At 37.4% G+C, this 15,199-nt stretch overlaps 1 long non-coding RNA gene across 1 annotated transcript; it reads left to right on the plus strand.

Annotated features, from left to right (window-relative positions):
- The first annotated feature begins 534 nt into the window (after positions 1-534).
- On the plus strand, positions 535-13,951 carry LOC145657511 (uncharacterized). Its single transcript, XR_014123250.1, has 3 exons — positions 535-2,286; positions 9,540-10,002; positions 10,786-13,951. It is a non-coding gene; the product is annotated as an uncharacterized LOC145657511 (long non-coding RNA).
- The last annotated feature ends 1,248 nt before the right edge of the window (positions 13,952-15,199 follow it).

The following is a 15,199-nucleotide window of genomic DNA, read 5'->3' on the forward strand; positions in this document are numbered from 1 at the left end:
GTCGACCTCTGAGTCTGACCGGACGCTGATGTCCTGACACTCCTCACTCTGCTCTGGTCGCCATCATACCTGTTACGGTACTCCGCCGAGTACAACCCCGTACTACTCTCAGGGCCCCCCAAAAATTTCCCAGGAACACTCTCCCCTGTTGTACCGGTGTGGAGAGTTCCCAAAAACATGGGGGATTTCCCCACAAGGGCTGGGGAGGAACGATTACATGCCTTCTTCCCCTTCTTCTTCTTGCTCCTCTTTCCTGGCATCCTTCAGCGGTCAGTGTTTCTGTGACGGGGGGAGGCTTAGCAGGATGCAAAGAGGAGCCATGATACACACAATGACGTTTATTTATAGACACAGAAGACAACATAGCTCTAAGGCCATCGGGGAATCAAACACTGACAATACTAATGTTTACAGTAAGGACTTATTTACGCTCACATTAACAACACAATGAGGAGCAGCTCTGAAATACATGGGGGCGTGGCCACAAGCACACACACATACACACACACAAGGGTAGATGTTTGGGAGGAGGGGCCATACTATGACAGTGACTATGTACATCACAAACAGACGACTATGAGTACGACTAAAGACGTAACAAAGACAGACGAAGAGGCACATACCAACAGTGGATTAAATACATACAGACATCACAACAATAAACCATGTGCAGGTGTGTGCTGACAACAGGGGCATGGTTACAAATGAGACGGTCAATGATCTCCCACTGTATGTGGCGGGATATACCATGTTATCAGGGGGAAGGGGAGCGTTCCGTGACAATTTTTAACTATTTAGATCACATCTAATCCTAGCTTTGTATATGAATTTGTAATAAGATTGAATTCTTTAAAGTGAACCATACTTTTTTATTTGACTAATGTTGAAAATGTGTTCTTATATTGTAATTACTATTGTACTATTACTATCTTGTGCTTTTTTGTGTATTAATACTATGGTTCTGATTGATTATGTGACAATGTTACTATTGTTTAATAAATAGTAACTAAGTAAATGTTTTGATGTTTTTCTCATTTAAAAAAATACATCATTTTGAATATTATACCGGTTAGACATAAACACATTTTGTGCAGGTATTTATATGTTGATTAGTTTATACACTCGCTGGATAGAAAAAAACGTACACAATAACTTTAAATCACTGTCACAATAACTGTCCCTGCATACACTTTTTACATGTATTAAAATTTTAGACAAATTGTGTCATTTTTAACATATATTTTCTTAGAGTGTACTTCTCCACAAGCTCTGTTATACCAGCATTGTGCATGAGGTATATTAGTAGTTATGTAAAAACGTAACTTACACAACAGGTCTGACTGTTGTCAAGAAGAGGGAGTCACATGCTGTCTATTCAAATATGTTTATTGCTCAGGAATATTTGTCCTTTCTGCAGTCTCATATTTACACATGGCTTCTTCCTGGACTTCGACAATTAAATACTACAAATAATTTGTTATTTTAAAGGATGGGACTGTAAAAGAGTCTCCCAGAATTCAACATATGTTGTGTGGTACTCTAGGGAGCTAAGTGACTTTCCATGATATCTCCACGATGTCACTGTTGTAAAATCATAATCTGAAGTGTCACACCCCGTTTCCCTAGCAACCGAGTTACTTCCGGGTTTTTGTCAGTCTCCATAGTTCCGTGTCTCCTCCCCTTTGTCTAGAGCTGTTCCGAGTTTGCCCCTTATTGCATTCCTATGTAAACCCAGTTTCTGCGTCTCTTGTTTGTCGCTCATTGTTTCTGGTTAGATCACATTTGTCTTCGCTCGTATGTGTTTAGTATATTCCCGTTTGATCTCGCCCGTCGTTTCTATGCACTTTCTCCCCGCGCTCCCTGTTTAGTTACCACCGCTGTCTATGTTGCTTTCCTTGTTTAGTTTTTTATTGTTCCCTGTGTTGTTGGTGGTCATTAATAAGCAACCCAGTTCTGTGTATTCCCCTTTAGTTCTAGTTATATTTCTCATTATTCTCCGTTAGTCTACCAGTTCACGTACTCAACTTGTTAGCCTGTTTTATGTTAACCTGTCCGTTCTGTGCTGTTCTGTTTCTGTTATTAAATTTATTAATCATTTATAATATCCGCCTCGTTGTTCACATTATGGCTTCCTCCGTAAATCTTGTCCTTCATAACATCCAAAGCGCCGGCACTTCGCAAGTGTGTTCGCAAATCATCCCTTCCCCGTTACAAAAAGACAAGCAAGAGGTCTCCGTGCGTATTATTGTGACGTGATAAGCAAAGTCAGACGCTCGCGGACAGAAGGTAGGGGTTTTATTGCAACTCAAATTAATGGTGGATGAAGAGGCCAGGGTCAAAACCAGTAAGGAAATGCTAGGGGTAATCCAGATCATGAAGCAAATCAGTCCGAGCCAAAAGAAAACAGAGAGCTATGGTAACCAGGTAAATTAATGCGATAATCAGGAAAGCGATAATCGGGAAAGAGAAAAGACAAAACCGAAACACAGTAGATAAAACTAGATAATAACGCTCGGTACGCACAGTAAATACTGGAGGCAATACTTCGCAACATAGATCAGTTCTGGGTAGTGTTTAAACATGGACTTAAGTGAAAGCAGGTGAAATCAATACTCAGGTGATGATCTCACGGTATGTCTCTGATTGGATGAGGTGCCATCCGGTGACGGCAGTGTAGTGTAGTATGACAATTATCTTTGTCTATGTTTATGCACAATATAAATCTTCTGCAGTGAAGCAGCTACGTGAGCAGTGTTTGCTAAAACTTATGCTTCAAGTACTGGCTCAAAGAAATTAACCATTTGTAATTATTAAAGCAAATCTTTGTCCAAAATTGGTGTGAAAGAAAGTTTAACATTTCCTTACAAACTTGCCAATTTAATAAGTTAGAGAAAGCAACCAATTATATTCTCTGTTCTGATAATTCCTTAGCAAATTTGACTTCAGATGTGAGCTTTTGGACCTGATGTTAGGAAAATATAAATTCTTAAATACCTCTATTTACCCATTTTAGATTTAATCTTCAAGTGAATCATACAATGACACAATACCTATAATTAACACTGTTTACAGTGTTTTATATTGTTTTGATGAGCAAGAATGGACCAGAGTGAATTTATAATGGAATAATTACTCACAAGCAGACTGCATGCAAGGGATTCTTTAATGAGACAGAATAATACAAGCAAAATTTACAAGTATAGTGAGGCAACATGAAACTTTAGGGAAAATAATGACACAACCATAAAAAACACAAAAGGCTACAACTGCACAACTACACAACTGCAAAACGTCTTGAGGAAAAAGAGTGTCCTTATAGGGAACAGTGCAGACACTGGATCAGATAATCCAAATGATCCTGCCATCATAATGGGGTTCAGCATATCCACAACATGGATACAGCATTAGTCCTGTGATTCATAGCCCTCTGAGTCTACTGGAAATATCTGCTGCTACGATGTAAGCTCAGGATGGCAGGAACCACATATTCATGCTACCCAGGTGAAGGTTCTATCAAAGGTGTTGTCTACTGCAGAAAATGCATGAAGGCAACAGATAGTAATCACTGCATATTATAACGGTTGATAACTATATGTTAAAAATATAGTTTTGAATTATATTGGTTAGACATAATAAACACATTTTGTGCAGGTATTTATGTGTTGTTTATTTTAAGAATCAGTTTTGATAACACTGTTGATCTATACAAAGAATATAAATAGTCAGTGAAATGCAGATCTTGTCTGTGGTGTTTGGCCTGCTGTTTGGGCCTGGAGATGAAGGATCAGGCCTAGAAATAAACTAATTTTCACTCAGTTATGCCAAACTTGGGTAAGTGAATTTTGACTCCTTGTCAACCATGATGTCCTTAGGTATACCACAGTGACAAAACACATGGCATGATAGTTATTGGCATCAAACAGCAGGCCTTCTGAGAAGTGGACCACTATTACCAGGTTTCAGTGACTAGGCTTTAATGAAATCTATGCCACCAGGGACAATGACAGAGAGGTAAAGGTGCTAATGTATGGAAAGATATCAAGTGACATTAGCCTCATTGCACACAGTACAGGAAGACCAGCAGTACTGAGCAGAAATAAGATATTGCAGAAAAATGGTTCCAGGGTGTCCATTGCTAGGGGACATGTGCCAGGGGCTCTCAGATTTTGTAAGTCGTGTTGAGAGGTGTATGCAGGTTCAGAGTCTTGGTTGCTGAATTTCAAATCCCTTGGAATGGGAGGGATCAAGCATGTTGTCAACAGGTCATGTTCCAGGGGATGGCCTCATGGATGCAAGAAAGGTTGGCTGCTTTTGTGTTATTTGATCCTACATTATATAAGATGATGGGGGAGGGGGGTGTTCATGATGCTGTTAAGTTTACTCATAAGCGGAAGGGTTAGACACCAGTGAACAGGCCTCAAACCAACCCAACTAACCTTAACCTCAACCGAAACCTAATTCTAATCCTAACCTTAATCCTATCCCCAACCTTAAACTCAACCCATAGCCTAGTCTTAACCTTTATCCTGGACCTAATTCTGACCCTAACCCTAAACAAAATCGAGGTAAAATCCAGTTACAGGATATCAAAATCTTATCTAACAGCTTGTTGAGTATGCTAAAATGGTATGTATTATACCTGTTATGTGTTCAGTTACTGCTCAGGTTAACATCTACTGATGAACTTGGTCATTGTAAATAAAATGAAAAAACACAGAATTATTCACATTATAAAGAAATAATAATTAAACAGTTAATCAAAAGTCTCTTGATTAACCTACTGAATGTACAGTTGTGTTCAAAATAATAGCAGTCCAATATCACTAACTATATCAATCACTGTTTTTGGTAGAGATTATATTTCTACATGGCTAAAAATGTACTAGTTGGTGTGATAGAGTAATAAAAATCAACAGGCCCAGCATTCATGACATGTATGCTGCTGATTCTGTGTAACTGAATAATTAACTAAAAGGGGCGTGTTCAAAAATAATAGCAGTGTGAAGTTCAATTAGGGAGGTCATTAATTCTGTGAAAAAACAGGTGTCAAACAGGTGGTCCCTATTACAGGATGAAAGCAGCAGATGTTGTGCATACTGGTTATAGTGCATTAAAAACTGAGTAAAACGAGCGGTTCCAGACATTGCTCAGAAGAACAGTGTACTTTGATTAAAAAGTTGATTGGAGAGGGGAAAGCATATAAAGAAGTGTAGAAGATGATAGGCTGCTCAGCTAAAATGATCTCAAATGCTTTACAATGCAACCAAAACCAGAAAGACATGGAAGAAAAATGGAAAACTCCCATTCAAATGGATTGAAGAATAGAGAATCAGCTTCAGGGAGATCAAAGAAGGTCTACAGTTACCTGGGAAACGTTACAATTAGAAGACGCCTATGTGAAGTCAAGCTATCGACAAGAAGCCCCTGCAAAGTCCCATTGCTGCAAAAATGACATGCTGAAGAGGTTACAATTTGCCAAAGAACACTGGCCTAAAGAGAAATGGCGCAATATTTTGGGGACTGATGAAAGCAAGATTGTTCTTTTTGGGTCTAGGGCCCACAAACACTGAAGTCAAGCCACAGTACACTGTGAAGACAGTGAAGCATGGTGGCGCAGGCATCCTGAAACGCGGGTGTTTCTCATACTATGGTGTCGGGCCTATATATTGCATACCAGGAATCATGGATCAGTTTGAATACATCAAAATACTTGAAGAGGTCGTGTTGAATCGTGCCGACGATGAAATACCCTTGAAATGGATGCTTCAACAAGACAGTGACCCCAAACACACCAGTAACCGTACAACATCTTGGTTCCAGACCAAGAAGATTAATTTTACGGAGTGGTCAGCCCACTCTCCGGACCTTAATCCAATAGAAAACTTGTGGGGTGACGTCAAAAATGCTTGGCAAAACCAAGAAAAGAAGAGGAATTGTGGAATGTAGTCTAGTTGTCCTGGGCTGGAATACCTGCTCACAGGGGCCAGAAGTTGGTTGACTCCATGCAGCACAGATGTGAAGCAGTTCTCAGAAACAGTGGTTATAGAATTAAATATTAGTTTAGTGATTCACAAGAAAGCTCAATATTCAAGCATTTTTCAGTTTATATAGTAAACATGTGAGTTTGTAAAGAAAAATACTGACACTGCTATTTTTAAGAGCCTAATGTTCCCTTTTCTTCACTTTCTGTAAAGTAATAACACATTTGAAGAATTTTAATTTTGATTTGGAATAGAATGTGCAGTGTTCTCAATGCATTTGTGCATATGACAATAAAAGCTATTATAAGAATTTTGAGCTTTACTCACTTTTTAAAACACCCTGCTATTATTTTGAACACAACTATATTTAGATGCTTCACTACTTCTACATCACTGATATATTACTGAGACTCTGTTGCGTGAGAGTCTGTTGACTGAGTCTGCTGAGTTTATTTAATCTAAAGGACCACTCAAAATAAAGTGTCACTGCTTTACCTTCCTAAGTTCACTTGTTATCATATGTCATATTTCTAAGATTTAAAAATCAAGTAATCAGTGTTCAATCCTGATCATAATAGTTGTTTTAAAGCTGCATTGCTTTTCTTTATTAACTTCCATATTGTGTCACTGAACCAAGGTCGACTCTGTTTTACATTATGCTTACAATCTTTTATTTTTGTAAATTTATATATATTTTATGTAATTCTTACCAATAATTTATCACAGGTCTGTTTTTCTTGGTGATTATTATTTGGTTTGTGTTATTTCTTTCTTGGATTGCTCCAAGGCTTTCTTTGGGATATATGACACAAAATTTGTCTTTATTGTGTCTTTGTCAGCTTTCTAGCAACTAAAATAAGATTGTGCACATGCATATACATTCCATTTTATTGAGATGACTTTGTTAATGCTGTTGGACTATGTCCCATTTCAATCAAATGGAATATTTTGACAATGTCATTTATGTAATGATAGGAAACACTTCAGTCACGGAAGGATCCAATTGCAAGAGGTTAAATTCTTTTCTGATAAGAAGGCTAATAACAAGCAGAGTATGAATATGAGAGACCGATAATTTAAACTAAGAGTCAAGAGCGGGGGGCTTTGCTTGTAGCTGTTCCATTCCAGGGTCATAAGTGGAGATCAGAGTCCAAGTGTTTTCCTAGGGTTAGGCAGAGGGCATAGTTTAGGATGGAAGCACAGGTCAATACACAAGATGGCAGGCAGGCAAAAAAAGGGTTGGCAATAGTTCACAAAAAGAAAGTTGAGAAAAGCTGTATAAGAAGGAGGATATTAAGGGTCAGGAACCAGGGGGAATATTGAACAAGTGGGGCTGCTTAAAATTTAGAATTGTGCCAATGTATTGTTTAAGAACATTAAATAAAAAGCTACAAAACACAGCCTTTATAGTTTGTGATCAATAAACTACTATTACAATAAAATACATTTCAGGAGATTATATAACTACAAGGACTGTTAGAAATATCCACCTGTTTATACTGGATGCAGTCCTTCATATAAATCAATACACCACCCACTTTACTTCAAACTCTATTTTGCTGGTAGATATTAAAGCATGGGAAATTAAGCACACCCAGTTGGGTTGTGGGGGTTAACAAAGTTTCAGAAAGGCACAAATAATCAAGACTGGAGTTTGATAGTAACTGTTCAACTTGTTTTGTTGCTTATATTTTTACATTCTGGTCTCATAACACTTTTGCTTGATTCACAGCCTGAAATATTTTAGTTGTATGCTTTTTTATCTGCATTGTTATTTGCATGAGTATCCATAAGAAAATCTGCAGATATGAAATCAGTGGTTTGTACATTCCAATTTAATTAAGGAGTTAACCAAAGTATCACCTTGTATTGCAACAAATTCACTCTGTAATTCTTTAGCAGAAAGATCATCAGGATGGAATTCAGATACTGCCCGTGATCTGTGAGCATTAAATCCAAAATGACAATTTTCACATCATACCTTTTGGAAATCTTTGAAAATCTTAGGCCCAGAATTGAACTGGACATCATCACACAAGAGAAAGGTGCAAAGAAAATTAGAATACCTCTATTTGTTTAAGTAGTCATTTCTTTCCTGTTTTAATGTTCACACTGCTTGCACCATACATGTACTTTCCAAAAAAAGCCATTATATAGTTTATTGACTCTACAATTGAAAAGCAATCATTTTGCAACTTGCAGGCCACAAACAAGCTGGTCCACTATGAAAGCACGGTCACAATCAACAAAAGTGTATAAAAGGGTATAAACAACAAAACATAACAGCTCTATAGAAAACAAACCCCAACTTCAGCTTGTCTTAAAATAACATGTTAAAATAACACAGATGAAGAAGACGAAGAAGAAGAAGAATTTATGAAAATCTCAAAAACACAAAATCTCAAAGCGCTTTACATTATTAAAACAATGAAATCAAGTCATAAAATCAGACAAAATAAAATATAATTAATAAAATATCTAATATCAACAGTATGAGAGTTAATTATGCAGTTAGAATTATAAAACAATCCACATACATACTATCTCATGAATAAGCTAACCTGAAGAAATACATTTTTAGTTTGGATGTTTGATGTTTTGATGTAAAACATATATAAAACTTGCATTCCTAATCTCCTAGGGACACTATTTGAGAGTTTAGGGGCAATTTCAGAAAATGATCTATCACTGACTGAGCTACATCTGACCTTCGCGATTAATAGTAAACCTGCCTCAGCTGAACAAAGTCCTTGAGATGGTCTATAATGCTAAGGTGGTCAGTAAGATATATCAGGTCTATATTTTGGACATTAATTTTCATTTTGAAATGTTACCTTGAGTACTTTGAACTTCAAGTACAGCTTGGCTTGAAACACCATGCTTCAAGCTTCAGGGATGACAAGCGTCAAGACTATTCTCTCTCCTGGCTACCAGATGGAGGCATGAATTTCCACTGGCTGTCTGAACAGCAAAGTCCCATGCAGTCTTCAAACGCAGACTGAAGACCAAAATATTTGTGGAATATTTATATGACCACTGATTCTACACCTATATATATATATATATATATATATATATATATATACGTACATATATACACATACACAAACACACACACATATATATATATATGTGTGTGTATATGTTCACCTCATCTGCCAGTTCAGTCCAGTGATTAATGATTCCACATACCATCCTGCTACAATTTATTTATTTATTTTCACAGTGCTGTTGCAACCTCACCACCTAGACAGGGTCGTAACAGAATTGGGGGCTCGTGCTCTGTTGTGTTCCTTCCCTCTTTTTCTTTGGGGCTGGGGTTTTGCTGTTCTCTATCTTTGGTTTGGTTGGTTTGGTCTTTGTTTGGCAGATGTTTTTTTCCCCCTTTTTTTTGGGTGGGGCAGCTTGTGGTTTTCTGACTGTGGGCCATGTCCATGTTTTGACCTGGCCGAGTTTACTGTTCGTCCCACTATTGAGCAGTTTGATAAATGCCGTAAGGTTGAACTGCTTTTCATAGCTGACTTCTATGATGTGGTTGTGCCTCGTTCCACTCCTAAGAGGGATATCAAGTTGATGTTGGAGGCACGCATAGCCAAAGATGGGGTCCTTCTGCATAGAGGCAGTTCTTCAGATACGGCCGCTGACTCAGCCCAGAGCACAGAAACAGTGGAGGCTGAGACTTGCTCTGCAGGTAGGTTGGCCATGGACTCTGGTAGGTATCCGTCTCCTGGGAGGGATCCTATGTTGGAAATAAGGGTAAAAGAACTTGAGCTGGAAATCAAAGACAGAACTACAGATTGCGGGGGTTCAGGTGGAGGCTGAAAGAGAGATTTCCTTAAGTATGGATAAGTATGGGCTTGGAATAGCCTGTGTCTCTTCCTCAGGAAGTGGTCTCACCAGCACCAGTTTCTGCCACATGTGCCAGAGCGCCGGTTCCTAAGCCTCGCTCCTCCAGTGCAATGGCTCGTCCAGCTATTCCTGTTCCAGAAAATGCAATGTTTGATGCAAGTCGGCATATCGGGTTGGTGCCAGTATTTAGGGAACATAAAATTGATGCATATTTCCCTACTTTTGAACGCATTGCTACCACACTCAACTGGCCACCTAGCATTTGGTCTTTGCTTTTACATTGCAAACCTACAGGTAAAGCAAAGGAAGTATGCTCTTCTTTGACTGTGGAGCAGTGTTTAGATTATGACTTGGTAAAGTCTACTATTTTGAAAGCTTATGAACTGGTGCCAGAAGCCTATCACCAGAAGTTCAGAAACACAAAATAAATGCCCAGCCAAACGTATGTGGAATTTGCCAGAGAGAAGTTTGGGTTGTTTGAGAAATGGTGTGCAGCGAGTGGAGTGACTACTTTCGAGCAGCTTAAAGAGCTGATTTTGTTGGAATAATTTAGGCACTGTCTTCCAGATAAAATTATGTTTGTTTTTATTTTTTTTAATGAGAGAAAGGTAGATAATTTGTCTGCTGCAGCCATATTGGCAGGTGAATTTGTGTTAACACACAAAACCTTTTACTCAACTCCACGCGAGACCACAGGTCGTTCGATGACTAGTAAACCAATCGGCAAAGCCACTATTGGTTCAGAGCCACCACCACCTGATGAGACCACTGGTTTGGATACCCAAACTATTTCTATTGTCACGATCAGGGGTACCTTATTGCCATGTGTCCTGTTTTGAAATGCAAAAATGCTCGTAACAGCACATCTGTAAAAAAAGTGAATGCATATTGCAAGATGACGATAGACCCTGGGAATTGTGAAGTACCTACTGCTTTAAACCTTTTGTGTTCTCAGGTACTGTTGCATTGACAGAAGGTGAGCAGAGCAAGTCCATAACTATCCTGCAGGATACTGGGGCAGCTCAATTGTTTGTTTTGGACAGTATACTACCGTTTTCGGAGTTGTCATATGGCGGAAGTGATGTACTAATACAAGGAATTGAACTAGGGGTATGTAGAATTCCTTTTTATCATGTAAATTTGTGTACAAATCAGAGCTCTAGTTTATTTAAAGTTGCAGTTAGTTCTGAGTTACCTGTAAAGGGGGTTTCATCTATCCTTGGTAATGATATTGTTGGTGGAACACTATTTCGACTTCCTGAGGTTGTGGGTAAACTACTGTAAAATGTGGCCATTTCTAATCAGACTTTAGAGCATGTATTCCCTGCATGCATCATGACCCGTGCACAGGCACATAAGTTCGGTGAGGTGAACTTATCAGAAACATTTTTAGGTAATGAATCGGTCTTGAGTTCAGAGTCTCGGAATCCAGAGCGTCAGAATGAGCAGCCTTTACCCCAGGATGACCCCAGATCCTATTAATAGGACTGCTTTGACTGCTGCTCAGAAAGATGATGCTAGTTTTGACACTTGTTTTGAGGCCAGTACAGACAACTCTGGTACTCCAACATGCTACTTTATATTAAATGGGGGTTTAATGAGAAAATGGTCTCCTTCAAATGCAAGTGGTGAATGGGAGGAGGTGCAGCAGATTGTGGCTCCTAAGCCCTATAGAACACATGTCCTGTCTTCGGCTCATGATCACCCTTTTTCAGGACACCTAAGTATCCAAAAAACATATAGGCATTTGTTGAAACATTTCTTTTGGCCTGCTATGAAGTCACATGTCATTAGTTACTGTCGATCTTGTCACACATGTCAGCTTGTTGGAAAACCAAATCAAGTCATCCCTCCTGCTCCCTTGTGTCCCATTCCGGTAACAGGTGAACCTTTTAAGAGACTCTTGATTGATTGTGTAAGGCCATTACCAAAGACTAGTTCAGGAAATTGTTATTTGCTAACACTTATGTGTACAACTACTAGGTTCCCAGAAGCAATCCCATTATGTTAATTAAAGTAAAAAACCATCATAAAGGCACTTGTGAAGTTTTGTACTACATTCGGTTTACCTACGTAGGTTCAGTCTGATCAGGGTTCCAAATTCACATCAGGACAGATTGACAGGTTTCAATGCCAGTATCAATAGAGAGAAACAGTGGGCCTATATGGTCATGCAAAAAATGCAACTTCAGGACATCGAAATGTTTAGATATCTTAATGCATTATAGATTGGAACCTCTAACATACCAGTCAAAGCTACACTGAAAGAAGAACATTGGGTAGGGGCTGAAGTGGATGGATGAGATACTGATATGGATTTGTCCAAGCAGTTAAGAAGCATTGATTGTTAATGTTGCTAATTTTAAAATATAGCTATTAAAATTTTGATAATGTCAATATTAACTAGCTCTGTCAGATTAAAACCTTTTCTCCTGTTGTTAAGCCTTATCTCCTGTTGATCTCCTATCATGTTATATGCATTTCTATATGTTATCAAAGAAAACTAAATGCATTGTATATTCTAGTCATGTTAATGGTGCTATTTTATTTATGTTTTGATAAGTTCATGTTGGTGAATAAACTGGATTGTTTTATGGAACCACAGACAAATTAATTTACATTCACACATACTTTTTCCTTTTTTTAACAAAGCAATAACAAACAAAAAGGTTCTATATCAGTGGGGGTATGCATGTTTGTGCGACTGTTACATTTACGGCTGCTGATTTTTCATTTGTAATAAGGGCTCCAGTCCCCCCACCTCATCCCGGCGAACATTCAGCGAGGAAATTTCCTGACATAATAGTCAAATGGTAGAAGGTTAATTCTATGCAGTTGTTCCAAATGATCAAATATTTTATGGAATGTACCATTGAAAACTTGTTTCCAGACTTTCCCAGGTAATGTGAATATGTGTGATTAATTGGTGATTAATGTTGATAAAATAAACCATTTAATTTGTATTTTAGGTGTGTGATTTGAGATTAAAATATTTTAAATGCATAGAAAATGATTATTTATTTGTTATTTAATGTCATTTGACATTTATCAAATAAAAATGAGCAACATTTACATATTTATTGTTAGTAATATAACTTGACATAAGCTAAGTGACAATAAAAATAAAATCTATTTATTTACTTCATAAAAAATTGACAATATACTTAATATTTTTGATTGCCTATAAAAACATTACATTGGCTTCATTTAAATAAATATAATTTGTAAAGTTAATTTATTTAAGTAACATTTACTGAATATTTCAAAAATAAATGGTAAGAACTTTTTAATTAAAATTGGAAAGTATGTTGTACTTGATTTTGCAGCAGTAAAATGTACATTAAAATACTATGGACATTTTTATGTATTTTTACCTATGTTCCTATCTTATTTTTTTATTGCCAGGACTTTCTCTTCTGGACAAGAATTGGGCAGCAACATTCTGGACCAGCTAAAACTTATGTACTGAAACTGAAACTGTTTATATGTGAATCAAATGTTAACCCTGCATCATGTGTTACTCTAAGATCCTTAACTGTTGTTTTTAGATTTCACTGAATTTATCACAAGCAGATTTACTACCCCACAATAGTACATTTTTTTCAGTTTACGTGAAGGACATTTCTAGTCATCTAGGCTTTTCTTATTGTAACACAGTATTCTATTTTATGTAGATAAGCTGTATAATGCAGTTTAACTGAAAACTGAAATCATCTGTTTAAGAGAAAGAGATAAAAGTCAACATTGTGTTTATGAATTTACCAGAGTGTTCTAGTCTAACGGGCTGTGTGTATAATGAGAAGAGTAAGGAACCTAAAATAGAACTTTTTACTCTTATAGGTCTTATTACTCTTATGCACTCTTATAGGCTGTAAAAGCTCTCCATTTACACTAACAAAATGCTAGAGGACTATTAAATAAGATGATGAAACAATTATTATAATAAGTTATTGAAATTTCTACACTGTCACATAATGTGTATTAAAAATGCCATCACTACCTTTCCTCACCATAGTACTTACATCTTTCCTAGAGTGTTCTAGACCAACTTTTTTTCTGCTTTTGCTGAAAAGCATTCCATAATTAACTGACCTTTACCAAATTTTAAAACCCCTCATCAATATCCAGTGCCATTTTCAATATGAATATGAATATGGAGGTATAATTCTTTAGAAAGTAAAATAATCTATATCTAAAGCTAATTCTAAACTGAATTGAAACAAAATGATCTCATGCCTGCAAAGTCACCTCTCCTTAACTGTCTTCTTAAATTGCACTGAAATAACCAGACATAGAAGAAAAAGATTTTCAAACAGGTCTTGCACTGTAAATTATGCAGAAGCTGATACCGTGAGTCAGAGAACAGGGGAGAATAGGTTCCATTCTGGTTCCTCAGTGGGGCAGATTAAAGAGGCTGAGTCTGGAGTCCGATACATCATTCTGTATTGTACGCTTACCTTAGTTAGGCAAGAGAGGAGAGGAGCTACCCTAGGGAATAGTGACAAGACACCACTGAGAGTGAATAACAAGGACTTAGCCTCATTCCTCTTAAACAACCACTGCAGGCCAGTCTTTGGAAACCTTTGTCATTCTTCTTTTGCATATGATAGAAAGTAATAAATGTATTAATATAAAACAAATTAACTAGCTGTAAATGTATTTTTGTTTAAATTCTACATCCATCAGAATATCACCTTTTAGCTTTAATTGCAATCCAGCGTGTTCAAGGCACTTAGTCATTAATTTTCAGGGGGTATGTTGCTGATATGATATTCCATAAATTTCAATTATTAGCAAATGCCATAATTCAGAGTGAATTACTTATACGTATCATTTTCATATCATATGTGCTCTTTAGAAATGGAACCCATGACCTTGGGGTTGCTAGCACCTTGTTCTACCTGCTCTACTATGTGAGCTAGAGGGGTGTACAAACTCAGCAAGAATTCCATTTGGACTATTCTTTCTCATACTCCCTAGAAGTTTGATATGTAAGAGCTTAATTAGTAAAAGACTGTGGTGATGTATTCACTGTATGTGATGGATTGAACTTCCCACAAAACACAACAAACTCCTTGCACACTTTTGGCCTTTGGCGTACATCAACCCACAGTCTCACACAGAAGAACGGTTCACAGTTCCCTTTTAGTCAGACACATGAAAATCGATTCTAGGTATCTTGCTCCCATTTAGAAGCAGCCTAACTTTCTCTATCCTTTGCAAACCATCTTTATGCCAATCAGCTATTGTTTTGCATAAGTAGATGAAGGCCTCTCTCTCTCTCTCTTAAAACAGAGAAAATGGAGATCCTGATTGCATATGCATTATCAAGCTGGTCTTCTTTTGAAAAGTTTGTCACAGGGAAATGG

The sequence above is a fragment of the Electrophorus electricus genome, chromosome 4, assembly GCF_041902795.1.
Source record: "Electrophorus electricus isolate QZ-2024a chromosome 4, ASM4190279v1, whole genome shotgun sequence".
NCBI classification, from domain to species: domain Eukaryota; kingdom Metazoa; phylum Chordata; class Actinopteri; order Gymnotiformes; family Gymnotidae; genus Electrophorus; species Electrophorus electricus.